Consider the following 12,477-nt stretch of genomic DNA (forward strand, 5'->3'; position numbering starts at 1 on the left):
TATGTTTTAAGGCACTATAGTGTCGTTGAACATTGTTTAAGGTACAAGTTTTAGATAAAACTTATTTGATTTATAAACAATTAGAACGGTTTTGATAGTGTGCCTACTGAGGGAGTCGTGAATGTTTTGTTCCAGAAAACCCTGTTTTTTCCACCCCTTGCAATCATGGTTGGTTGTATAAAAAATTTGTTTGTACAAAAAATAATTGTATTTTCACTACAATTTGTTATACTGTTACGGCCGTCGACTTACTCTTATCGGTTTTGACCGTAAATATGGAAATGAAGGGAATATGTACATGGAAAGTTGATAATGAAATGAATCGTGTAGGATGATGGGGAAAGGTAATGGAAGTGAACCTACTGGGATCGTATGTGTTCCTCATATCGTGACGGCCCTGTCATGAGTATTAATTTCTGGGGGGCGGTTCCACCACTTGAGTTTTTCCTTAATAATCCTTAAGGTAGGGTGACGAGTCCCTATTTGCAAAACATTTCAACTAAATAGGTTAAGGGCGAACATTTCCACAAGAACAGGTTTATTTCAGCAGTTTCAACTAACAGTTTATTCAACACATATTTAATTATCTACTTTCTGGGTCTTCACAAGTATGATTTACAACCTATTAAATATCACATAATTACTGAACCATAGTCGTTCCTATCCGGAATACTGTCGTTAATAAATAAACCGTGCTGCCGGGCATTTCCTAGAGCTTATTCTTAACCTCATTAGTCTCGTGATTCGTGTGTGCCTTTCCCTTATTACCAACTGTTGCAGACTAATTTATCCCAAGTTACGTGACAGTTTTCTTTAAATTATGAATAATGTCAACCGAGGAATTGTTAAAGTGAGTATTTTTAGTTTTTGAAATAAGAGAGAGAGATACACCAACTATTACAAGCTACATGGGCCTAAGGCCGTTGTGCTGCTGTCTAGTGTTAAACCATCGTCGCATCGTGGCTGGTCGCTCACCAATCGTCGTCCTGGCGGCGGAGTAGCGAGGCTTCCCACTGACTCTGTGACTCTCCCTTCTCGAATAAAATCTCCTGGTATAAGAAGCCCCTTCTGACCTTGTTTGCGTCTCTGTTGTTAATTACATAAACAGTTCCGCTTCGGCGCCGCTTCTGACGTCATTACACACTCCCCCTCCTTCCCTGTTTTGTGCTTATGATCGAGTTTCGCTGCGCTGTGACCAAGGTCGCGCCAGCTGAGCGCGAGTGGCAACCCCCCTGTTTGTTTCCGCGGCCGTGTTATGCTATCATTTGCAAACATTGGTTCCACAACTCTCGCTTCACCTGCCCTTCAATGTTTCCTGTTGTGATTGTGTTTTCCTCATCGTGTTCCACTGGTCCTGATCGTCTGGCTAGTTATTATATCAAAAAACAAAAAAGCTTTCACTGGTATCCTACAGTATTTTAGGCCGTTAAAATATTTTCCAAACGATGTGATAATCATCATATTATGGGAGTTATTGCAATTTTGCTGTTTTTCAAAAAACCTCCCCCATTTCTACCGTTAAGGCGGATTTTGCCCATTAACGAACTCGACCGAGATTTTCTGTTACTTGATTTTATGTATAAGTTTGGACGTGATTTGTGCAAACTTACGGCAGTTATCGTGCCCATAAAAATCTGAAAGTTATATATATATACTTTTGAATTGACTATGGTTTTGAGGTCTATGGACCATGAAACGAAAAACTATATAAAAAAATTTCGGGAGTCGCACCATGTGAACGGTGAAATCTACCTAAAATGACTAAAACATAGTTTACACGAATTATCTGTAACAGATAGCTTATTATATAAAGTAATGGGTGCATGTGTGCATATACATATATATATATATATATATATATATATATATATATATATATATATATATAAATAAAACCAAATTGAAACAATTTGTAAATGCCATTACTTTAGGACCGTGTAATTAGACGAAAATGCCAAGTGACATTATTTGATAAACACATTATTTTCTTCTGTTGCAGGTACACAATAACGCCCAGTACATGTGCTGAAGCGTGAACGTGGGTAAACGAAGAGTCAATTCGAGAGTATGCTGAGAGATATAAAGCAACCCTCCTTAGAAAGACTATTTTATTTCCTCAAGCCATTCTATAAAAATGAATAAAAATCAAAGGACTATCATAAACACAATTTGTGTGTTCAATTGAGGATGCATGTTTACCTCTTTATATAAAGTATATTATTTAATAAAAACTATGTTTACACAGTTTAACTTAATTCTTTTAAACATAACTTGATATAGGAATTAACTAACTTTCACATTTGTTGTTCAATCATATGTAGCAAAAATGCAAAGAGCATGCACAACATGGCGTCATAGAGAACAAAAACGAAGGTTATTGGTGAATGCTGTAGCAGATGGAACTAGTTCTGCCATTTATGCTGCGACTGTTGAACTAATATCCATCCTCAAGCAAGACTTTCATGCATTTAAATTTGAAAATGCATTTTCATGCAAAGGATACAAGGACTTATTTATCTGTCCCCAAATGATGACACAATGCATGAGAGGGTTAAGAACCGAAAACTGCTAAAATAGCACTATTTTTCACCTTAAAATCCAAATTTTCCCAGGGGAGGAACCCCGGACTCAACGCTATAAAATGGGTGGGGGGGGGGGGGGGGGTCGCATGCTTCTTAACACCCCCCATACACAAATCCTGGCTACGCAACTGCCTGACACATAGGCGGTGGAGAAGATTCTCAAACGAAGATATGAACTATCCTCCTGCTATGATAGTAGACTAAACTATATAATAAATGTTTATTTTTAATTTTTAATTTTATGTTTCAACCTGTGTTATTATGTTTAATTGTTTTTTTTATAAAGTAACCTTTTTTGTATTTATCATGGATTGAATAAAATGAAGAAATGATCGAATCAATCATTATTCTAATGAGTAATATCGTGACGTTAGCTTCGCTCGTCACTTTTCCGTTTTGTTTTTGACCGCGCTGGTTATGTGAATGCTTACGCATTCTGGTGAGGTGTTTTTGAACTAGCCGCGCCACGTAGTGCTCTGATTTGTCGTAAGAGGTCTCTGTATGCAGCACGCTGGTAGTGCCACGATGGAGAAATTTTGTTTGCCGTAGCCAGCTGTTGGTAGGGCTAGGGAAGTAAGTTTTGGTGAGGTTTGCGTCTGTATGGCGAGTTGTGATTGAGAACATTTTGGAGTTTTAAGGGTGGGTCGGCGATGTAACTTCAACGAGTGCGGGTGTGCCGCAGTATACTAGGGCAATATTAAACAATACAATTTACGAGTGGTGTTTGCGACGAGTTCGTGCTGCTAGCTATTGCAGTGAAACAGCTTGGTGCCTGGTTGTACTTTCAATTTCGTTTACAGGAAACTTGGGGAGTTTACTGTAATTCATCGTGGTGGTTGTTACCGAATTTAACCGGGAAATCCCGCTTGGTCTGGCACTGCTGTGTTTTCGGCCATGTTGATATCCTTTGAAGCATGTTTGGGAGACCTGCTTTATGTAAGCGTTTTCGTTGACTGTTAAAGAGTATTTGAGAAATTTCCTTTGCTCATGATGATCGATGTTGGGCAGCAAAGTAAGTTTTTGTCCCTTAGTTTTAGAAACACCCCCCGCCCCCCCCCCCCCCCCCGATTATGGAGTACAAGATGTGAGTAAACTTGCTAAGACAACCCGCAAGATAAATGAAAAGTGTCAGCAATTTGTATTCTCAGTATTTTATTATCATTTTCAAGTTTGGCTTGTTGGTGGGCGTTGACTATATGGTGTAAGATACAGTAACATATTTTAATTTGATAGCGCTACTAGAGTGAAAGTTGTTAATTTTTTTCCTAATGAGGAAAATTAAATAATTGTAATATCGACACCCAGGAGAGTGACATATTGTCGATGGATTCATTAATGGTGCATATTGCAGGCATTTAGAATGTGTTCCTACCTTTTTTTTTGTAATGAAACAGAAGTGGGTTATGTTATACCTTGAGGGAGGTACAACGTGTCTGCATAAAATATTGGTGTAAAAGTATACTGAACTTTAAGAGATATTTATATACATATAAATTGTTCGTTTACAAGTTTTAAATTATCTTACCTTGTGGTATTATTAACAGTAAACCTGTTCGTCCCGAACAGGTAATGCATCTCCTCCTGGAGGTCCCCATGCTACTCGAAGTTTAGGCCTCCTGCCTTTTCTCCATCGCGGGCTGTACAGTCTCGCCAGGTAACCCTCTCTCGCAGTAGATGTTGCTTCGCTCGTCACCCAGTGACACTTCTGCGTTGCTGATGCCCAATGTCGTTCAGTCAGCTGCCCGAGACAGGCCGACCGTTGCCTTGGACGGACCCGACACTCTTGAGAGCATTGCTCGTTGCCTCCCAATGGTTCGCTTGTTTCTTCCCTTTTTCTCTCTGTTTGTTCTCTCGTAGCTACTCGTTCACAAAGCATTTCTTCCCAGCTCTTCTTCGTCTCTTCTTGGTTCCTCATTCCCTCTTTGTTCTTATGAATATCGTCTGGACTGCACTCAGTTACTCCTTGCACCATCTTCTTCACTCTTTGTGTTCTCATTTTCTCTTCTCGGTGTTTCTTCCCCTGTTCTTGGTCCTTCTTCACCTCTTCTTGGTCTTCCTGTGTCTCTTCTTGGTCTTCCTTCGTTTCTTCTTTGCACTTCTCTATCTCTTCTTGACTCATGTATATCTCTTCTCGGATTTTCTTCAGCTCTTCTGTGCATTTAGCCCTCTCTCTTTGGTTTATCTTCATTTCTTCTTGTTCAATATTCCTTACTTTGTAACTCATCTTCACTACATCTATGCTTTTCTTCAGCTCTTCTTTCATCTTCATGTCCTGGCTGTTTTCCTCTCCTTGGCTTATGTCCTCTTCGCAGTGTTCTTCGCTGTTCTCTTCGCTGTTCTCTTCACTGTTCTCTTCACTGTTCTCTTCACTGGTCTCCTCTCGGCAGGTCTCCTCTTCACTGGTCTTCTCTTCACTGGTCTTCTCTTTGCTAGTCTTCTCTTCGCTAGTCTTCTCTTCGCTAGTCTTCTCTTTGTTGTTCTTCTCTTTGTTGTTATTCTCTTCGCTGTTCTCTTCTCGGCTGGTCTCTTCTTGGCTGGTCTCTTCTTGGCTGGTCTCTTCTTGGCTGGTATCTTCTTGGCTGGTCTCTTCTTGGCTGGTCTCTTCTTGGCTGGTCTCTTCTTGGCAGGTCTCTTTTTGGCTGGTCTTCATTTCTCTGTTCTTCTCTTCTATGCTTATCTTCACTTCGGTCTTCATTTAATTCCTCATTTCTTCTTGGCCATGCTTCAGTTCATCCTGACCCTTCTGCATTTCCTCTAGGCTATTATTTGACCCGCTCTTCTTTTCTTCATGGTGATTCTTACTCTCCTTCCTTCCACTCTTCATTTCTTCCGTAAAGTTCTCGATTTTGGTTACCATTTCTTTGTTATATTTCTTCACACTGGCCTCCATTTTTTCCATTTTATTATTGATCTCTTCTAGGGCAACCATTATCTTCCCGATATCTTCTACACTTAACTCTTCAGCAGCCATTTCTCTCTAAAGGATTTACTAATTAAACAACCTAAATAATTTTTTTCTAATACTGATCTTAATTTTAAATGACCTAGCCGAACCTACTAATTAAACTAACAATAACTCTATTACATTCAAAACTATCACTGGCTACAGTAAACTTAAACTAACTCTAGAAAAATCCAAATTCACTAAATTTATAAACACTAACTATATTCTCGTAAACTAAATTATATTCTTAACTTTTATTCTAATAATATAACTTAATCCTAAAACTATTAATTAGGGCTATCCCACTTCTGACACCAAAATGTTACGATTTTCCTGCGGGGGTTCGTAAAGGATAGCCCAATTAATAGATTTTATTTCACACACACAGTTTTATTTACTACCACTACTTGACACTTACAAATAATCTTCTAAATTAGCAAATAATTATTTACACTTAAAGAAATGTCAATTCCCCAGTCACTCGTTTCACACACCTCGCTGGGCCGCACTTCCGGCGCAACTCTCGTCGCAGCACCCCTCGTGGGTCTCCGCCGCGGGACTCCGTCGCCGTACTCCGCCGCCGCCGTCACACCCTTCGCCGAGATCCCACACGACGACTCGCTCGCCACTTCACTCGGGACTCCACCACGCCCGCGACTCTATCGCCCGGAACTCCGCCGCGGGAAAACTCCCGACTCCACTCACTCACTTCCTGCCCTGGAACCTTCGTCCAAGGACTTCGCCACTCTGCCGCACCCGCGGCACTATCGCCCGGAAACTCCGCCGCGGGAGAACTCCCCACCCAGACTCTCTACTCACTGCTCAGACTCAGACTCAACCTCCTTATATAGCCCTTGGGTTCCCATCCAGAACAATCGGGCATGTCTCCGAGATATCTCGCGACCTTCGCCGTCGAAATGCCCAGAAACGCGTCGTGAGTCCTCGAAGGACGCGGTGGCTGCTCTAAGAACGCCGATAAAGGCGTCTGAGTCCTTTTATTCCGCAGTGCGGCCTCTTTTAAGTAACCCGATCTGAGGCAGGTGCGCGCTGCGACGGTCAGGATGTAGCGAGATAGTATGACACAGGATACCAGGGAGAGGATGCAGGTGGAAGGGGGCGCAGACAGGCCGAACGAGCGCGGCGACGCCAGCACTGCAGCCAAGCGCGATCGTTACATTATTGTAAGTATTTTAAACAGCCTGTGTTGTTTATGTATGCACCTTATTATATTTGTATTCTTGGGGGGGGTACAAAGTTATGCTGGCATAACCTATGCTGTATTTGGAGTCTGGTTATTAATATCTGTGAGTTGGTATTGACTCAATCTGAGGCATGTGGTGTGGCTTGCGACAACCATCTCAAACCCCTCCATTCTATCATTTACTATTTTTGGTATTATTTTTTTTGTAAAAGTAATGTATTTATTAAGGTTAATATTTGATTTCTGTTATGAATGTATTAGTATTTAGTGATCAGTGTTTGCTGTGGAAGCAGTCAATTTAAGATTATTAGTAATTTTTGTTGAGTACAGTATATTATTTGTTTGGACAAGTACAGGTAATAATTTCACTTTACTTCAACCTAGGATTTTCTTTCCATCAGACTGCCCTACCACATCTCTTTCCCCTTAACGCTGTGGTTAGTGGAGATAACGGTGGTCTCAGGCTGCGCCACTCTGCTTCCTAGGTTAAGTTTGGTGAATGTTAGATTGTACTTGGTGTGATTGGACAACCATCTAAAATGCCTACAGTGTGGGTTAATGAATTATCTAAGGAACTGTTGAAAGTTAACCTAACAGCCTCGGCCATTGAATTTGACAACAGTGACACTCTAGACGTTTTGAGAAAAAAATTTGTGGGTTTCATAAAGGGAAATAAGAGTATGGCTGGGAATGTTGAAGCAAGTCATGCTAGACAGGTAGCTGTGGCTGAATACAAGATTCCCCTTATTATGTCATCATTACACAGTGTTCTGTGTTATGAGCCTAGGGCATTGCTCAAGTTCATCATTGCTGTCGATAAGATAAAACGTAGCTACCTATTGCGCTATGAGGTAGAATTAAATCAGGGGTTGTTGCCCAAATGCACTGGTGTAGTTCTTGAAGCGTTACTGGATGGTTTAGCCCAGGGTGAGAATTGGGAACTTATAAAATAGAAGTTATGGGTGTTGTTGTGTCCTGCAAGAGAAAATGATTTTGAAGCAGCTTGCCAAAAATGTTTCCAGCGCCATGGGGAGCGCATGGTTGAGTTTATTCAAAATTTACAGAAATGTGCTTCCGCATTGGGGAAAAAAATTTCCGATGGTCAGTTTATTAAGTTGGTGCTGGACAACATGGCACCTAAGATTAGGCAGCAATGTTCTTTCCTGCAGTGTCCTAAGTGCCTTGAGGAGTTGAACACATGGGCCAATGAGGTAGACAACCTTGTGTATACCTGCTGGGTTTATCATGCGCAGTTGGCAGATCAGGTGAATATTGAAGGGGGTGTGCAGCATAAAAATACTCATAAAGAGTGTTAGGGGTGATAAATATCTGGGTGCGAGTAACCTTTTAAATGAAAAGAAAAAGACAGTAACTTGTTTCAAGTGTCACAAGCAGGGGCATTTTGCCTCGAATTGTTGGAGCCAGCTCTACGAGGTTAGTCGGTGTTTCAAGTGTGGAAATGTTGGGCATATTTCCAGTCAGTGTAAGAAGGTGGGTTCTGGGGGCACTGAGAGCACGAATAAGGGACCAGACGAAACCAATGTCAATCAAGGAGGGCAAATAGCAACTATTAAATACAGAGGTCCCGGGAAAAATAATAGCAGTTTTTGGGTTGATAACCTGATTGCGGGGAAAACCAGACAATCTTTGGTGGACATAGGTGCCAATTCTGACTTCATCAGTCAGAAGTAGGCTAATCAGTTGGTGTCTGAGGATCCTGAACCGGTTGCAGGTAAAGGAGGGTTTTAGGTTGCAGGTGGCTAATGATATCAGTATTCAGGTTAAGGTTTCTATGAAGTTACATTTAAAAATTTGTAAGTTTGGATGGACCAGACAGTTTTGGGTCTTGCCCGATTTAATCTGCGATATGGTGTTAGGGTTAGATTTTTTAGTGGAGACCCGAGAGGTTGTGATTGTGGTGACAAAGAGTTAACGTTTGGTTTTCAAAAAGACTATGTGGTGCCTTTGGAGCGGAATTCAAAAAAATAAATTGAGGTATGTTCTGGCATACAGGCGGAGAAGAATCATTTATCGGGTGAGCAACAGGAGAAGGAGAAAGCAGTGATGAAGGAATTTGGGGACGTTTTGAATGATAAGTTAGGGAGATGTGAGATTATGCCGTATCAAATTAAAGTTAGTGATGAAGAACCAGTGAGATGCATTCCGTATCAGTGTTCACCCCCGAAACTTCAAGCATTTAGGGAGATAGTGAAGGAGTTAGAAAAGCAAGGGATTATTCAGCGTACGCTTTCTCCATATGCGTCACCTGCTTTCCTCGTGAAAAAGAAGAAACCTGGGAAATACTGCTTAGTTCTCGATTATCGCCTGCTGAACCATAAGATAAAAGTGTACCCTTTTCCTATGCCAAATATAGAGGTGTTATTCCAATATCCGAGTGGTGGAAAATACTTTACTGTATTTGATCTTAATTCGGCCTTCCATCAGTGTGTTATAGAGGAGAGTAGAAGGAATTACACAGGGTTTGTAATGCAGTGGGGCCATTTTCAGTGGGAATGCGTACCCTTTGGGGTCAATTTTGGGGGACAATGCCTGTCAAGGATTTTGCATGTATTGTTAGAGGAGTACCAGTTCGAGTTCGTAGTTTCCTTTCTTGACGATATTCTGGTATTTTCGAATTATTTTATTGAGCATTTGGTAGATGTGCGCAAAGTTTTAGAGAAATTTCGCAGGGCAGGTTTTCTGTTAATCCTAAAAAAAAATTGTGGGCTAGTGAACAGGTCAAATTTCTTGGATTCCTGGTTTCCAATGGGAATTTAATCATGGATCTGGAAAAAATTGGGCCCATAGTGAATTTTCCCCAACCAAAAAACTTCAAAGGGGTGATGAGGTTCATAGGCATGTTGGGTTATTTTGCTAAATTTATTCCTAACTATGCAGAAAGATGCGCCCCACTGAATATGCTGAAAAGAAAGAATGTTATTTTCAAATGGGGTAGTGAGCAGAAATGTGCCTTTCAGGACTTGAAATATGCTATTTCACACCCACTGGTTCTCCAGTTGCCCATCTTCAATGAAAGATTTGTATTGCAGGTAGATGCCAGTAGTCTAGCAGTGGGAGCTGTTTTGTTGCAGGGTCAAGAAGGGCAGATGAGGCCGATTTCATATGCGAGGCGCGCTCTAAATCGTCAGGAGCAGATATATAGTACAAATAAGAAGGAAGCACTGGAGTGTATTTTTGGTGTAGAACGTTTTGCTAGTTATCTGGAGCACGCAGATCTCGACTTAATGATGGATAACCAGGCGTTGACTTGGTTATTCTCTCATCCTCGCCAACTTGGTAAATTAGGGCGATGGATTATGCGTCTTACATGGTTCCATTTCAAGATTATACATGTGAAAGGGAAGTAAAACTATATTGCGGACGCACATTCCCGTATGTTTGACCCAACTGAATTTCATCTAGAAGGAAAAGTGGAAAGAGAAGAAACAGAGGTGGGTGATGAACCATTGGCTATTATCCATCACATTCCCGAATCCTTTGTTGACATTGGTAAATTACATAGTGAAGATGAGGAAGGTGACGAGATCCATGAGAATATCCAGTCTGGGATGTGCAAGAATTTCGTCATTTCTAAGGGGATCATCTATCATGTCGATAAGAAGGGCAACAAACGAGTTTGGGTACCTCAACGTGTGATTCTTAGATACTTTCATGATTCGGCTGTTTGTGCCCACATGGGAGCTAGGAAAACTGAGATGAAGATCCATCAGAATTTTTTCTGGGAAGGGTTAGGAAAGGAGGTCCAGGAGTATGTAAGGAGGTGTTCAGATTGTCAATTTGTAAAACAACCTCATAATTCCAAGGTGGGAATGTATTCGGTACAAACACCCAAAATATGTATTTGGTCCTCTGCCACACTCTATAAAAGGACACAACTGTTTGTTAATTCTCGTGGATGGTTTTTCTAGATTTGTGGTTCTTATACCTTTCAGAGATATGAAAGCCAGCTCCATTTGTGGGATGCTTGAAAATGAAGTATGGGGAATATTTGGTAGCCCTGAGTTGCTCATTTCCGACAACGCGACGTATTTCACTTCATTAAATCTTAAGAATTTGTGTTTTCGTTGGGGAACAAAACAAGTTCATACCAGCCCGTACTACCCGTGCCCAAATTTGGTGAAGCGTGTGAAAAAGTCGATCAAGGCGGCTCTTACCATCTTTCACCATGAGAAGCAAAGGGGTTGGAACACAGAGCTATCATCTCTGAATGTCGCGCTGAACTTCGTGGCTGATGGGGTGACTGGAAAGATGCCCAGTATGATTATATTTGGTAGGGAGCTCCCCCATCCCTTGCTAAGTCTTTGGGGTATTTCTCCTGGTTGTTTTGAAGAATCTGGTGTAAAGCTGGTAGAAGTTTGGAGTAAGACTCAACAAGCGTTGGACAAAGCGCATGCCATCATGGGAAAGAAGTACAATCAAGGGAGGTCGATGTCTGATATCATTCCTGGTGACTTGGTGGTGTGTCGAAAAGTAAATCTTAGTAAGAAGGTGGATTTCTTTTCGAGCAAGTTGTGCCGTGCCTTTAATGGTCCTTATCGCGTTTTATCTTTCCTGACCCCTGTCACCGTTAATTTGGGAGATCCTGATAAAGGGTTTGTCATAAAGAAGGCTCACATATCAGCAGTAAAAACGTTCTTTCCATCTTAGTAGAACAGCCTGTTTGGTGGGTTAATCCTAGTTGTATGCGTTCTTGTGTCCTTGGAGTTTCTTATTTTGTGTGGGTGTAATTGTTTTTGTGTTGCTCCCAGGGTTTTTCTTTTGTTGGGTGGGTTAGTAGCAGGGTTTTGAGTTTGGGGTTTTTGTAGCTTGTCATCGTTTGTTATGTGGTTGGTGAGTATGCTTAGCTTTGCTCACCCCTTTGTTTGAGCTGTTATCCCTTGTGTCGTCCGAGGGGAGAGGGTTTTAGGCGGGGAGGCTGTGATGTTAGCTTCACTCATCACTTTTCCACTTTGTTTGTGACCGCACTGGTTATGTGAATGCTTACGCATTCTGGTGAGGTGTTTTTGAACTAGCTGCTCCATGTGGTGCTCTGATTTGTTGTAGGAGTTCTCTGTATGGAGCGCGCTGGTAGCGCCACGATGGAGAAATTTTGTTTGCTGTAGCCAGCTGTTGGTAGGGCTAGGGAAGTAAGTTTTGGTGAGGTTTGCGTCTGTATGGCGAGTTGTGATTGAGAACATTTTGGAGTTTTAAGGGTGGGTTGGCGATGTAACTTCAACGAGTGCGGGTGTGTCACAGTATACTAGGGCAATATTAAGCAATACAATTTACGTGTGGTGTTTGCGACGAGTTCGTGCTGCTAGCTATTGCAGTGAAACCGCTTTTAAGATGTTTGGAATTTTTCCCGAATTTATAATTAAAATTTAGATAATTTCAAGATTATGGCCAAGAGGATCGGCAAGATGGCGGATATCAAGGTAATAAATAATATTTTACTCTTGCAGGTAAAAAATAAGCTAATATGGTTACAGCAGCCTCTAGCAGACGAAAAAAAAATGGTGGTTTCATTTTGACCACCATGATGTCACACTGACTTATGTAGTATCTGCCTAGTTATTATTGGTGGGATGTCAGTCTGCCAGTGGTTTCTATGAAGGTGGGATCAATAAACCTTTTTTTCTCTTAATGGGTTTGAAACAAAGACTCCATGCTGTAAGTACTTTAGATTCAACATTTTATTATATTTTACGACAATAATTTGGGGAGAAATCTGGGTTAAAAAGTAGAGCCCA

This window comes from Bacillus rossius, chromosome 1 (assembly GCF_032445375.1).
Source record: "Bacillus rossius redtenbacheri isolate Brsri chromosome 1, Brsri_v3, whole genome shotgun sequence".
Taxonomy (NCBI): domain Eukaryota; kingdom Metazoa; phylum Arthropoda; class Insecta; order Phasmatodea; family Bacillidae; genus Bacillus; species Bacillus rossius.